Consider the following 13,200-nt stretch of genomic DNA (forward strand, 5'->3'; position numbering starts at 1 on the left):
ATGTATCACTGAGAGCAGGGTTTTTCCATAGAATGAACATTAAATCAGTAGGAACTGGTCCACTCTGAATTGGATATGCAATCAACTTTAGAAAGAAATATTTTAAACCTCAAATTCTCATATAATTCTTTCCAAACTCTCCATATTCCACTAAACAGAAGGAAATACTATTCTGGTTGTCTCTATTGGAGCCTTTCTTATTGATAGTTTATACACATTAGGAAAAACAAATTGTTATTGGCTGATAGCAAACCTTTCAGTTCATACATAGGCTTACTACCTCAAAGGTACACTCAGTTAGGAAACATCACAAAAACAAATCTGGAATTATTTGTTACCTAACTCAATCACTGGTCCTAATCCATGGAATAATAATAAGTATGAACTTCATTAGTTGCATAAAGTTTTTCCAAACACAATCCAATCATTGTGGAAAGAAGTGATTACTTATAATTAGGTCTGATATATTACTTGATGATGAAAGGAAATGAAAGTCCTCACACTGCATAAAAATAAATAGTACATCTTCCTCATACTCTTCCTGAAATGTCAAGTATTAGACACATGTTTTAAGGAATTGTGAGGATTAAAATGTATTTAATTTTTTATCTGGGTGCTGGTAGCTCATGCCTATAATCCTAGCTACTCAGAAGGATGAGATCTGAAGATCACAGTTCAAAGACAGCCCAGGTAGGAAAAATTCATAAGACTCTTATCTCCAATGAACCACCAGAAAACCAGAAGTGGCACTGTGGCTCAAAGTGGTAGAGCTCTAGCCTTGAGCAAAAAGATGCTTAGGAACAGTACCCAGGTCCCGAGTTCATAGATGAACCACCAAAAAAATAAATAAATATAAATTTTTTTGTAATGAGAGGACTGATATGAAATATACATCCTATGGGATAAAAGACAAAAAGGATTCCGAAAATATAGTGTATACAAATTTAATTTTAAACTATTTTGCTTTTTCTGCCTAATAATTAGATTCAAGTAATTATTAGGTCAGCATTGTTATAACTTAATTAAAAGGCATAGGTTTTTGCTCTGAATTCAAAGATTTTCTTTTTAGCTGGGTTCAGAATGTATTTGAAATTTTAACATTACCATTCCAATACTGATTGAAATTGCTACTGAAACATGTAGAAAATAAAAATAGAAATGTTCTGTTATAATGAGTGACAAACAACTACTAAATGAGTAAACTTCACCTTTTCAAAAGGAATCTGACTACAAAACGTTAGTACTTCCCTGATATGAAGTCACTTCTATTTTATTATATTTTTGCACTTTCCCATTAAAAGCAAAGTTTATAAACAAAAGAGAGAAAAGCTTTGTTTAAATTTTCACACCTATTAGACTACAAAATCTGTACATCCTTAAAGGAAACACTTTTCCACTTAAGTGTTAAGTATCAATAATAATAATTAAATACAAAATTATTAACCTCTAATAAAAGTGTTCGAGTATTATCTGACATGGATGTAACATAGCTCTTAAAGATACTCTTTCACCACCACCACCTTTTTAGTCTTTTCAGTGCTAGTGATTTAACCCCATGAATTGTACATGCTAAGCAAGTGAGCTACCATTGAGCCATATCACCAGCCCTAATAGTTTCTTGTTTTGATCAGCAAATAAAGTAGAAAATAACAATACAATTCAATTGGTAATTAGAAAAGTATTAAGAATTAGTGAAAATTTTTATCTCAGGTAAAATCCTCCCATCCATATTTCTGCCATTTATATTCTCTACATTTTCTTACTTTTTTTCGAAGATTTTGTTCATTATTATTATTATTGTGAAAATACCGTACAGAGGGGTTACAATTACATGGGCAAGGTAATGAGTACATTTCTTATCAAGCATTGTTGCCTCCTCCTCCTCTCCCCTCCCCCTCCCCACAAAGTTGTAAAGTTCGTTTTTCGACATATCATATTGTACATCTCATTGTTGCAATGGGACCACCTGTATCCCTATTTAAACAACTTGTTTTTTCCCTTCCCCTCCACAAATTATACCAATATCAAATACAGTGAAAACAGGGATTATACCGTGGGGGAGGGACATACAAAGCAACAAAGAAATCATCTTATAAATATGTTAGAAACAATAGCAAGAAAGAAAAAAACATTTGAATCCTTATCTTGGGGTTCATTTCGCCTAACATCAACTTAACTGACCGTTTCTTCTTGTCTCAGACATATACTAGTTATTGCAAATAAGGGAAACCATGGGACCTATGTTTCTTTGGGCCTGGCTTACATCACTTAATAGAATTTTTTCCAAGTCTTTCCATTTCCTAAAAAATGGGGCAATGTCATTCTTTCCGATGGAGGCATAGAATTCCATTGCGTATCCACTATGGAAAGTAGTATGGAGGTTCCTCAGAAGACTCCACATAGAGCTCCCCTATGACCCAACAATCCCACTTTTGGGCATTTACCCAAATGATCACAAACAAGCCTATACTAAAGCTACCAGCACAACTATGTTTATTGCAGCATTATTTACCATAGCTAAGATATGGAACCAACCCAGGTGTCCCTCAGTAGATGAATGGATCAAGAAAAGGTGGTATACATTTTATTATATATTATATTATGTTAGTTTTATTTAGATCATTTATCAAATATATACTAAATCAGAACAAGGTACATGTGGCTTTGGAGTCCTGTACTAAATAATAAAAGAATTATTATTTAGTATTAATATAGAAATACTTAAGTATTTCTATTCAGTTGGCATAAGAGTCTCAATTTCATTGGCCTTCATTGATGGGAGAGTTACTATCTAAATAATACATTATTATAAAGGAAACTCTAAAGACATAAGAGGAATCATTTTTCATGTATCTAATTGTTTGGGTGTTTTTATTTTGAAAATAGATACTCTTGCTTTTACCAGTGATAATCTTATATAACAAACAATACTGATCCCAACGTTTCTGTACGAATATTTCCACATTTAAGTGAATCTTAACGTAACTCTGTTCTAGAAAGTGTTAATGTCATTTTAAGCTTTGAAAATAATTTTACATGTCATGAATAACATAAAAATAAGCAAACTATATTTTCAAATATTTTTCTAACTTAAAATGTCCACTTCTACTTCTGTGAATTAAAACCCCCTTATACATCTGATTATTTACAAATATGATTATATACACTTTAGATTCAGAGTAGTTTTGAAATATTTTATTTAAACACATCTTCCCTGAAGCAGAGAAGCCAGATTATAATTCAATTAGTTTTTTCCACAGAAAGGGAGTAACTTTTGCTCCTTAACATTGTCATCTAACCAATGTTACCACAATTCAATTCATAATGAAGGTTTTATTATTAACTGTGCATGATTTTGGTCATATATTCATTTTTCTCTTTAAAATAATTCTATGTAAAATAAGGTCATTAGAAGTTTTATATTAAAAAATCAATGGCCACTCACTTGCTTAGCTAACTTGTAACTAAACAATCTATTTTTTCTGTGATTGGTGTGAGCATTGTTAAATCTGACTTGTTTAAACATCTATTGGTATATTATCTAGACTACTTATTGCCAAATGATCAAAGAACCTTTAATATATTATGGACAATAAATGGCTGAAATTTTAATTTTAATTGAGTTTAAGTTTTAAATTAAATTTAAAATTAATTTTAATTTCAATTTTAAATATTCCATCCACTGCATGGAAAGTAAGGTTTGATATATATATATATATATATATATATATATATGTACAGAGAGAGAGATGTTTTCCACTGGAGTTGTGAATTTAACATGTTCTCTATTATGCCATCTATATCAGCAAAGAAAATTGTATTAATATATTTGTACTATGCAAGAATCTCATTTTCTTTTTTCACAAAAGAGCTTTGATGTCATTTTATAGGTTTTACACTTCTAGGTGTTAAAAAAAGAAGAAATCAAAACTTTACATGAGAGTATGTAGCAGCAGGCAATGGGGCATACTTGAACATTGCTAACAGAAGATGAGTGACATGTGATTTCAATGTTACTTTGTGCTTGACTTCTGATATTACTAATCATTTTGTTAATCATACTCTATTTTAGGATATGACATTGAATCTTGAATATAAATGCCCTTTGGATTTTTTTCATAAAGTACAATTTTATTTTGTGTGCAATAGCTTAATTTATCATTTTGAAAGGTTAATTGTTAACTAACATCTTTATTTCTTAAACAAATAGTTATGTCTGCTATAATTACCCTCTCATATTTGAAAAAACAGCAGAAAGAATATTAATAAGCCAACAAACCAAGTTCCATTAAAATTGAGGAAAATGCATAAAGGTAACACAGAAATGTTTTTGTTAAAATAGTTATACCTCTCAATTAAAAACCACAACAATTTAAAAATTAAAAATAAACAAAATTATAGGAAAGAGTGAATGAAAATGGGCATCATTGATTGGCTCACACCTGTAATTCTAGTTACTCAGAAGGCTGAGATTTGAGGTTGCTGTTCAAAACCAGTCTGGGTAGAAAAGTCCTTGAGATTCTATCTCCAATTATTTAGCAACAATGCTGGACTGGAGGTATGGCTCAAGGTGTTAAGAGTACCAGCTTTGAATGCAAAAGCCAAGGGAGAAGTCAAAACAGTGAATTCGAGCCTCAGTACCTGCACAAACAAAGAAAAAAGAAAAAATGAATGGGTTAGGTGCTGGTATGGGTGGCTTATGTGTATATTGCTAGTTTCTCAGGAGGTTGAGTGATCCAAATGATCTTGTTTTTGGATAACAGGTATGGAAAAGCTCCTGAAACTCATTTTCAATTAACCAGCCAAAAGCTGGGCTGAAAGAGTGGCTCAAGTGGGAGATTGCCCACTGAGAAAGCAAGGTGAGTGTGCAGACAGCCTTGAGTTCAAACTCAGTAAATTCAAAATAAATAAAGTAATAAATTTTTTAAATGAATGACAAAAATAACACCACATTACTTTCACTGGATATTTCAAGCTAAATGCCATTTGAGGATTAGAATCTTTAATAGAAATAAATCTACTAATATTTGTTAAACTATATATCCAAATATAAAATTGAAATTTTATAAAAATATAATATTTTTTAAAAAGTATTCATAGGTGAAATCATAATCCTTAATGTTGTTATACTACTAATAATTTTTATTTCCAAGACATGTAATTTAAGTTTGTTAAAATATAATTATACATCATGGGATTATCAAAGTGTTTTATACATATTAATAAATTATCCTATCAATTGATATTTTCTTCTATTATTAAGTTAAAACACTTCTGTAGATGGAGGAAAAGCTGACCAGAAAGGATTATGTGTTAGCTCAATTCATAGTTCTAAGCACTTATGTGAATTTTTTACAAAATGCTAAATGTTTAAAAATATGATATCATATGTCAGTTTTACATGATATATTTTCATAGGGCATATTTTGATCTTTAATTATTTATAATTTTTGAAGTTGAATTTTCTTTCCAGTTCTTTTAATAATTTAAGAAAATAGTTAATGCCTATTTTATATTTTCAGCCTTTCTTCTAACTTTCTAATTCTCAAAGAATTACTGTTTTATTGCTTAGTATTTTAAATTTCATTAAACCTCATTTCAAACAGAAACCAAAATCCATTCCATTTTATATTAGGTTTATGTTCCTGTTTCTAAAAAAAAAAAAATTCTCTCCTTTACAACTTTGATCATCCTACTGAATGTAGTTAAGTATCTAAAATTTTAATATAGATACATATTTATACTATGTAACATACATAAGCAGCAAAAAATAAAGAAATAAAGGGAAGTCATTAGTTCACTGTTACAAAATTGTTTAAATGACAAATAAAATTAATATGCACATATGGAATAAAGATGAAAGAAAATTCAAAGGTATATTCTACATTTGAAGCATGATCAACTGATTTGATGCTAGAGAAGAAACAGGTACGGTTCAAAAATGGCCGGGGAAGAAAAGTCTGTGAGACTCATCTCCAATTAACCACCAGAAAGCTGGAACTGGCACTATGATTCAAGTAGTAGAGCACTAGCCTCTAGCGAAAAAAGTCAGGAACAGTGTCCAAATCCTGAGTTAATGCCTCATGACTGACAAAAAAGGGAAAGGGAAAGGGAGAGGGAGAGGGAGAGGGAGAAAGAGAAGGAGAGGGAAGGGGGAGGGAAGAGGGGTAGAGGGAGAGGGGGAGGGGGAGGAGTAGGGGAGGAAGAAGAGGAGGAGGGGGAGAAAAGGGGGAGGAGGAGTTGGGGGGAGGAGGAGGAGAGGGAAGAGGAGGGGGAAGAAGATTTTAAGCAGCCAGGAGGACTAAATGGTCAGAATTCAGATGTCATTAGCATACACTCAGTATAGTTTTAAAACTTATAATATCCTATAGATACATAAGTTAGATTAGGAATGAGATCTAGGGCATCCCAATGTTTAGAAGTTAGGCAATGAAAGAGAGGTCAATAAAGGAAATTGAACTAAGGTAGAGTAGAGTAAAAAGAAATGCAGTTGGTCATCAAGATCAAATGCTATTAAGAAGTAAAGATCAAAACAAAAGCCATTGCTCTCTTTGAAGACCTAAACAGGGAAGTCTGAGAAAGAGTCAAAGCTTGATGGAAGGGATGAAGAAGAAATAAAAGTGGAATCAGAACCTACAAAAGATTTTTTTCAAAATGTTTGTCAAAAAGGGAGCATGGGAAATAGAACAGTAACCAAAGTAGATGTGGGAATCTTTTTCCTTGTTTATATAAAAGATGCGAAAGCATGTACATATCCTGGTGGGAGTGATTTGAACCATAAAGGGAAACTTTTATTCAGGAAGGATTATTATAGCAAAAGCTCGTAAAAATAGCAGAGTAAAGATTCGGTGTATAAGTAGAGGTTAGTTTTTGGTAGAAACAAGGACATGGAAATCTAGTGTAAGGGAAGGCAGTGTGTAATGTGCATATGTTAGTAGATTGGTAGTAGAAAGGTAAAGATGTTGCTTTGTGAGTAGTTTGATTTTACCAGAGAATTCAGTATGGGAATAGAAAGGGCTATATACAGGTTAAAGAGAAATAGGTAGCTGGAGATTTAAAGACAATACATTATACATACATATTATAATAGAGAGAAAGTAATGGATGCGCATTCAGTAATGAACAAACATTTGTGTGTGACTAATATATGAGAAAACTAATAAATCCAAAGACATCTTCATTCTTTAGTATTTACAGCACTTAATAAACAAACTGAAACTGCTTTTGAAAGACACTGACTAGAGTCCTCCTTTTTCATATGGTACAGATTACTATTCAAGTTTTCTCTTGAAGATTCCTCAATGCCATAGATACTTCTCACATTTTCTTAGTTGTTGTTGTCTATTACTATATAAATGGCTGGAGCATTTTACAGCTATTCTCTTATAATTCAAAGGCTAAGAAAATTAAAATGATTTCAACACATAAAAACATATTGTGTACTTAATTGGCTAGTTCTCTCAAATACTATTTTGGAGGGTTTGAGCTGCCGTCTAAATTTAACAAAAATACATACAGGTACTAATTTTTAAGAAAAAATAATTTTGTTTTGTTTCTATATAAAAAAATCAATGCAGGGGCTGGGAAGGTGGCTCAAGTGGTAGAGCGTTAGCCTTGAGCTGAACTAAGGGACAGCGCCCAAGCTCAGAGTTCAGGCCCCACGACCGGACCCCCCCCCCCCCCCAAAAAAAAAATCAATGCATTCTGACATTTAGGAGAAATACATCACATTGACATTGTAGTTTTGTTCATTGTACCCTTCTTTATCCTAACAAAAAATATGTGCTATTTTAATAGTACTTGGTGTTTGACCTTTAGACTGGCTGCATGGTATTTAATATGATGGAATTTAAAAATAAATATGTATCATTTGGGCTTGATTGGAAATTAGATTATAAATTATGAGATAAGATTGCTTTCCAAATTTTGCTGTTCTATCATAACCAAAAATGAAAAGATATTTATATATATATGATTGTATTTGCTTAGATACTTTAGACATTTAAATGGCCATTTCAAATTTAAATGGCAGATGATTTCAACAGTTGCACTGCATTTAAATCATACTTATAAAAATCTTTGTAACACAAATCCCAAAAAGTTTAATACTAAACAGATTTCTATAAAATACCTAGATAACCTTTAACTTTAATTAATCCCTCACAGGGCTGGGAAGGTGGCTCAGAGGTAGAGCGCTTGCCTTGCATGCATGAAGCCCTGGGTTCATTTCCTCAGCACCACATAAGCAGAAAAACCCAGAAATGGCAGTGGCTCAAAGTGATAGAGCACTAGCCTTGAGCTGAAGAGCTGAGGGACAGTGCCCAGGCCCAGAGTTCAGGCCCCATGACAGACAAAAAAAAAAAAATCCCTCACAGATCCATATTTGACTTAATAAAAACTGCTGCTGAGAACATTTTCCTTCATGTAAGTTATTTTTTTAAGTATCTTTTAAAATTGACATGAGGCTATTCATCACTAATTTGAGATTTATTGCTATACCCACCTACTCAGATCTTTTTGTGAAGATAAGGAAATGCGGCACTATATTAATTTTCCAATTTTATATTATATTACCATTAAGAACTTCAACATATGCCTTCCACTCAAGTTCTTAGCCATGTTCTCTTTCTGGTTCTCACCACCATATGGTAGAAATTAATACAATAAAAAGATGTTAATTGACCTGAAATCCTACTTTATCTACCATCCCGTGACAAACTTAATTTGAAAGTGATTTTATTTTTTTCTTATAAAAACCTACAATACTATGATACTCTATGTAAATTTTCCTGTGCTGGCATGCTTACAAGTTAATAGTGTTGTAGATGCTGTCAACATGAGGGATTGTTTATGGTGAACTGCATTACATATGTCATCTATTTGCTGAAAGAATATGGCACTTAGCAAAACAACCTGCTGAGCGATATAATAAGATTTTTGTACAAGGTACAAATTATTAATTAATGTATTTTATTTTTCTATGATTTCCTAGGAACCATTATCAGGGTCTAACAGATGGAGCAAGCCCATTTATTACAATATCTAATAGCAAATAAAAGTTAAGTTTGGGTGGCTGAATTTGTGATGTTTTACACTTTTATTAATGTATATACATAATGTAATTTGTTTTTAGTTTATTGAATCTAGTTATTCTTTATAATGTTAATAATTCGAGATATGAAATGTACTTGTCATTTTTCAAAATAAAGACATTAAAGTCTAGACATAAAGTCACTTAAACAGTATAAATAACTAGCACATATTTTTATAGAGATTTTATGGTGACAAAATACTTTATCAGTCAACTGAATGCAATTATTCATTGCACATATTTCCTTATGCACAAACTACAGATAATAAAATGACATACCTAACATCCAAATGATCAAATGAATATTTGTGTTATTGGTGTTCACAGCAAAACTTCAAATAATTATATATCAAGTATTTCTATATTTTGAAACATTTATAGTAGAGAAGTACACAGTGTTCACAGCAAAACTTCAAATAATTATATATCAAGTATTTCTATATTTTGAAACATTTATAGTAGAGAAGTACACAGTGTTCACAGCAAAACTTCAAATAATTATATATCAAGTATTTCTATATTTTGAAACCTTTGTATAGAGAAGTACATTAAAAGTATCCTGAACAAATCAGAATAATTCTTTAGTGTATCTATAAACATAATAAATTCTTAGTTTTATAAAATTATAATCCACTATGAAATCAAAACTTCTAAGAATGTACCTAAAACTCTTCTACCACACATGCATTTTAGAAAAACAGCTCCCAGTTTCAAAGCTTGTTTAAAATTGAGACTTAAAGTTATTTCTTAACTAGAGTAGGATAATTCTATGCTGAAGTTCTGAGTGTACTCGTGTAGTTACAATTGGCAAAACATCAAAACAGCAGGTCAAAACATATATTTACAAATTTTAATTTTCAATATTTTCTAGATTGTTGAGTAGATTTTTTTTGTTTCATAACTAGTTCATCTCTAATAATAATAGGATATCACATTAACTGAACTTATTCAAGATGATTATTGGTTTACATTTTGCTTGTTTTTTGCTAAACTTATCTCTAAATTTATCTCTACCTGAGTTTACAGAAAATTAGGATGTTTATTTCCAGTTTTTTCCCAAACTTATTACCTTAAGATTCCTGTTATTTTTAAGAGAAGCATTGTAGTATTATGGTGAATTGGCTTCCATCTCTTATCTAAATGAGTCTCACTTTAGGACAAATAGAAAAGTGAACAAGAGTTCCTTGTACATGCTTTTAGGGACTGTATGAATCTAATCTATGTAATAGTATGTTTCAACAAAAGGACAAAGAATAATAGGACATTTACTGAACACCTACTTCCTGCCAAACATTTTTTTTTAATTGTGAAAATACCATACAGAGGGGTTACAATTACATGGGCAAGGTAATGAGTACATTTCTTATCAAGCATTATTGCCTCCTCCTTTGTTCCCCCTTCCCTGCCAAACATTTATATTTCCATTATCTTACTAAGCTTCTAAATCACCAGACGAGATAAACCACATCCTTCTGAAAGGAAGAAGCTGAGAAGATAAAGTACAGAAAAGATTTAGTTGTCCTAAGGCCACATAGTAAAACCCAATAGAGCTACACAATCCATTTTTAAGAGGACATTTGTCAGCAATTTGAGGTATGCAAATATAAGGGTTATGTTTATCCCTTTTTTCCCCTAGTTGTACACTGAAGTATGGGTTTCTGTGAGTCTTTTTCTCTGATGTGAGTGATGGGAATCTGCTTTGTTCTCACAACTCCATGCTGCTCCCATTGCCCATTGACCACCCCCCCCCAGCCTCTCCCCACCCCCCCCACCCTTATCCGAAATGCAGGATGGATGGGCCTTATCTGACAAAGCAGTATGAGACATCAGGAGGATACCCCTACCATAAAACCTGCCAAGCAGGCCCCTCTGCCACCCCACCAAAAAAAAAAGTCTCTCAATCTTAAGTACAGATCTGTCAAGTGGATAAAATATGGGACAAATCATATTTTCAATGCTCATTTGTCTCTGTTACTATAAAACCCAAGTTAAATTTAAGAAGGTGGTCAACTTTATCAATATTAATTCCTTTTCTGCTCACCAGTCCATTTGATTCTGGGCGGATGGGGAAGGGCAACCTAATCACAACAGATTAGGCCTGGTAGAAATATTTCTGCAGGACCAGACAGCTAGGAAGGACATGGGCCTATTCCCTTTGCCACATACTGTCTTGGGAAACTTTTCCCACCTAGGCTTTTTGTTTGTTCTCGACTAACCGTATGATCTTTTACAACTCTGTCTCCCTACCTATAAGAACAGACTTATTTCTCAAAGACTGAAGGTCAGAGGCCTAGCAGGGTTCCAGGGAAAGTAGGTGGGACAGGCGGAGGGGGGGGGGGGGGTTAAGGGGCTGTGGGGGGGGGGGGTAGCAACCTTGGTCACATCTTGCCCCTGGGGCACAGCTGTATCCCATAGTCGTGGTTGCGTACCACATTGCCCCTAACAACACAGAGATGAAGTGTTTGGGGAACTACCAAGCCTCTGGAGGCCTCAGGGCATCTAAAGGAAGATTGGCGTCTTGGGGAGATGCTGGCATCTAAGGCAAAAAGAGAAGCGCTACCCAGCAGGCTGTGCGCGCGCCTACAACTCCCATCATGCCCCACGGGTGAGCACACTCGGCGGAAATTGGGCGCTCAAGTGGCTGCTCCTCGGCGCTCACACTTCCTGTGATGTTGTTTCCTTGCCGAGACTCTGGGCCTTTCGTTCCCTCCCACTTCAGAGCTCTTTTAATCCCAAGAATCAAAAACACCGTGGCGGAAACTCTGCAATCTTCTCGAGAAGGCGTGGCCTCGGACCGGAAGAAGCCTCCGTTGCCATGGGGACGCCGCGCGCGCCCGGGCGCCCGCTCCGCCCCTGATGCTCCCGAGCTGAGGCTGAAGCTGTGGGTTCCTCGCTGTGTGCGCTGGGGGCCTCTCGGGGAGCAGCGGGTCCTTCTCTTCAAAGGCTCAGGGAAAAAGACTCCCCGGAAACCCATCCCCGAGCCGGCGCCGAGTGGGTGCGTCGTCCCGGCTGCTCGCCAGTGCCTGGGCCTCTGGACCGGCCTCCGAGATCAGGTAGCTCCCTGGTTCTCAGGACCTTTGGCGCTTTCTTCTTGTCGGGTTCACAGGCTCTCCCGGCTTTTTGCCCCACTTCTTCGCTCAAGAGGTGGGCTGGGGAAGGAGAACTGGGCTAGGTGCCGGGCGTGTGAAGGACTCTAGATCACACGTTGAACTGGGATGGGCAAGTGTGTCGGATGGGTTTTAACACCTGCCTGACTTGGAGCTAAATAGGAGGTGTCGAACATAGAACTGAGCCTTCATGATCGAAGACCAAGAACTAAGAAAGAACGAATTTGTGTTTTGAAACCGCAGCAGGTCACTCAGCTAACGTTTGAAGTTTACCAAGTACCACTCAGGGGTTAACTGCAGTTTACTTTCCAAGGTATTGACTGTGAATGACATGTTAGTGCTTACAGGGTTTTGCCGTCAGCATATTACCATGTAGGAATCTGATTCTGAGAGAACTGCCCGGGAAGAACTTAACTGGTGTGTATAGAGAGGGGAGCGGTGCGTGCATACATACAGCGACTGCATGGACACTGCTGCCATAGGAAAAACAGAGAGGCTAAGCAACCAAAAAAGTAATGCATTTAAAGACGAGAGGAGTAAAAAGTCTCGTTCACTATTGATAAGTATTGATAGAAATTTCTGAGGAAGGAACCCACAATTTGTAATACACCAAACAGTTGCACTGCTTGAAATATATTGATAAAGGGATTAGATTCAAGAGGGTGATGACATCAGTCTTGTTCCAGTGTGTATTATAAACGTTTAATAAATATATTTGTTTTGCTTTGCTGTTATTGAAAAGGCAGCTATGCATGGATTTTATTTTTCAAACTAGTAGCTCTCCATAATGACTGCATATCACTTCTTTGTAAAGATTTAGCTAGTGGTTTAAATGTTGTAGCAAAAAAAAAAATCACAATTTGGTCCTGTATTTCTGTTTTAGCTTATATTTTCTGAGCTTTTAGCATCATGCTGTATGGGAACCCCATCGCCTGTGTTTTGTTCCAGATTTCCCAGGAAACTTATAACCTAATTTTTAAATACTTGAAAATATTATAGTTG

General features: G+C 34.7%; 1 protein-coding gene across 1 annotated transcript in view; it reads left to right on the forward strand.

The window, feature by feature from the left end:
• The first annotated feature begins 11,776 nt into the window (after window positions 1-11,776).
• The window catches only part of Arl6 (ADP ribosylation factor like GTPase 6), a 30,974-nt gene continuing 29,550 nt past the window's right edge, over window positions 11,777-13,200 (forward strand). Inside the window, exon 1 of the mRNA XM_042677022.1 lies at window positions 11,777-12,144. The gene's annotated coding sequence lies outside the window, so the exon portion shown is untranslated. The remainder of the gene's footprint in view (window positions 12,145-13,200) is intronic.

The sequence above is a fragment of the Dipodomys spectabilis genome, unplaced genomic scaffold, assembly GCF_019054845.1.
Source record: "Dipodomys spectabilis isolate Male_0828 unplaced genomic scaffold, ASM1905484v1 ptg000032l, whole genome shotgun sequence".
Lineage (NCBI taxonomy): Eukaryota > Metazoa > Chordata > Mammalia > Rodentia > Heteromyidae > Dipodomys > Dipodomys spectabilis.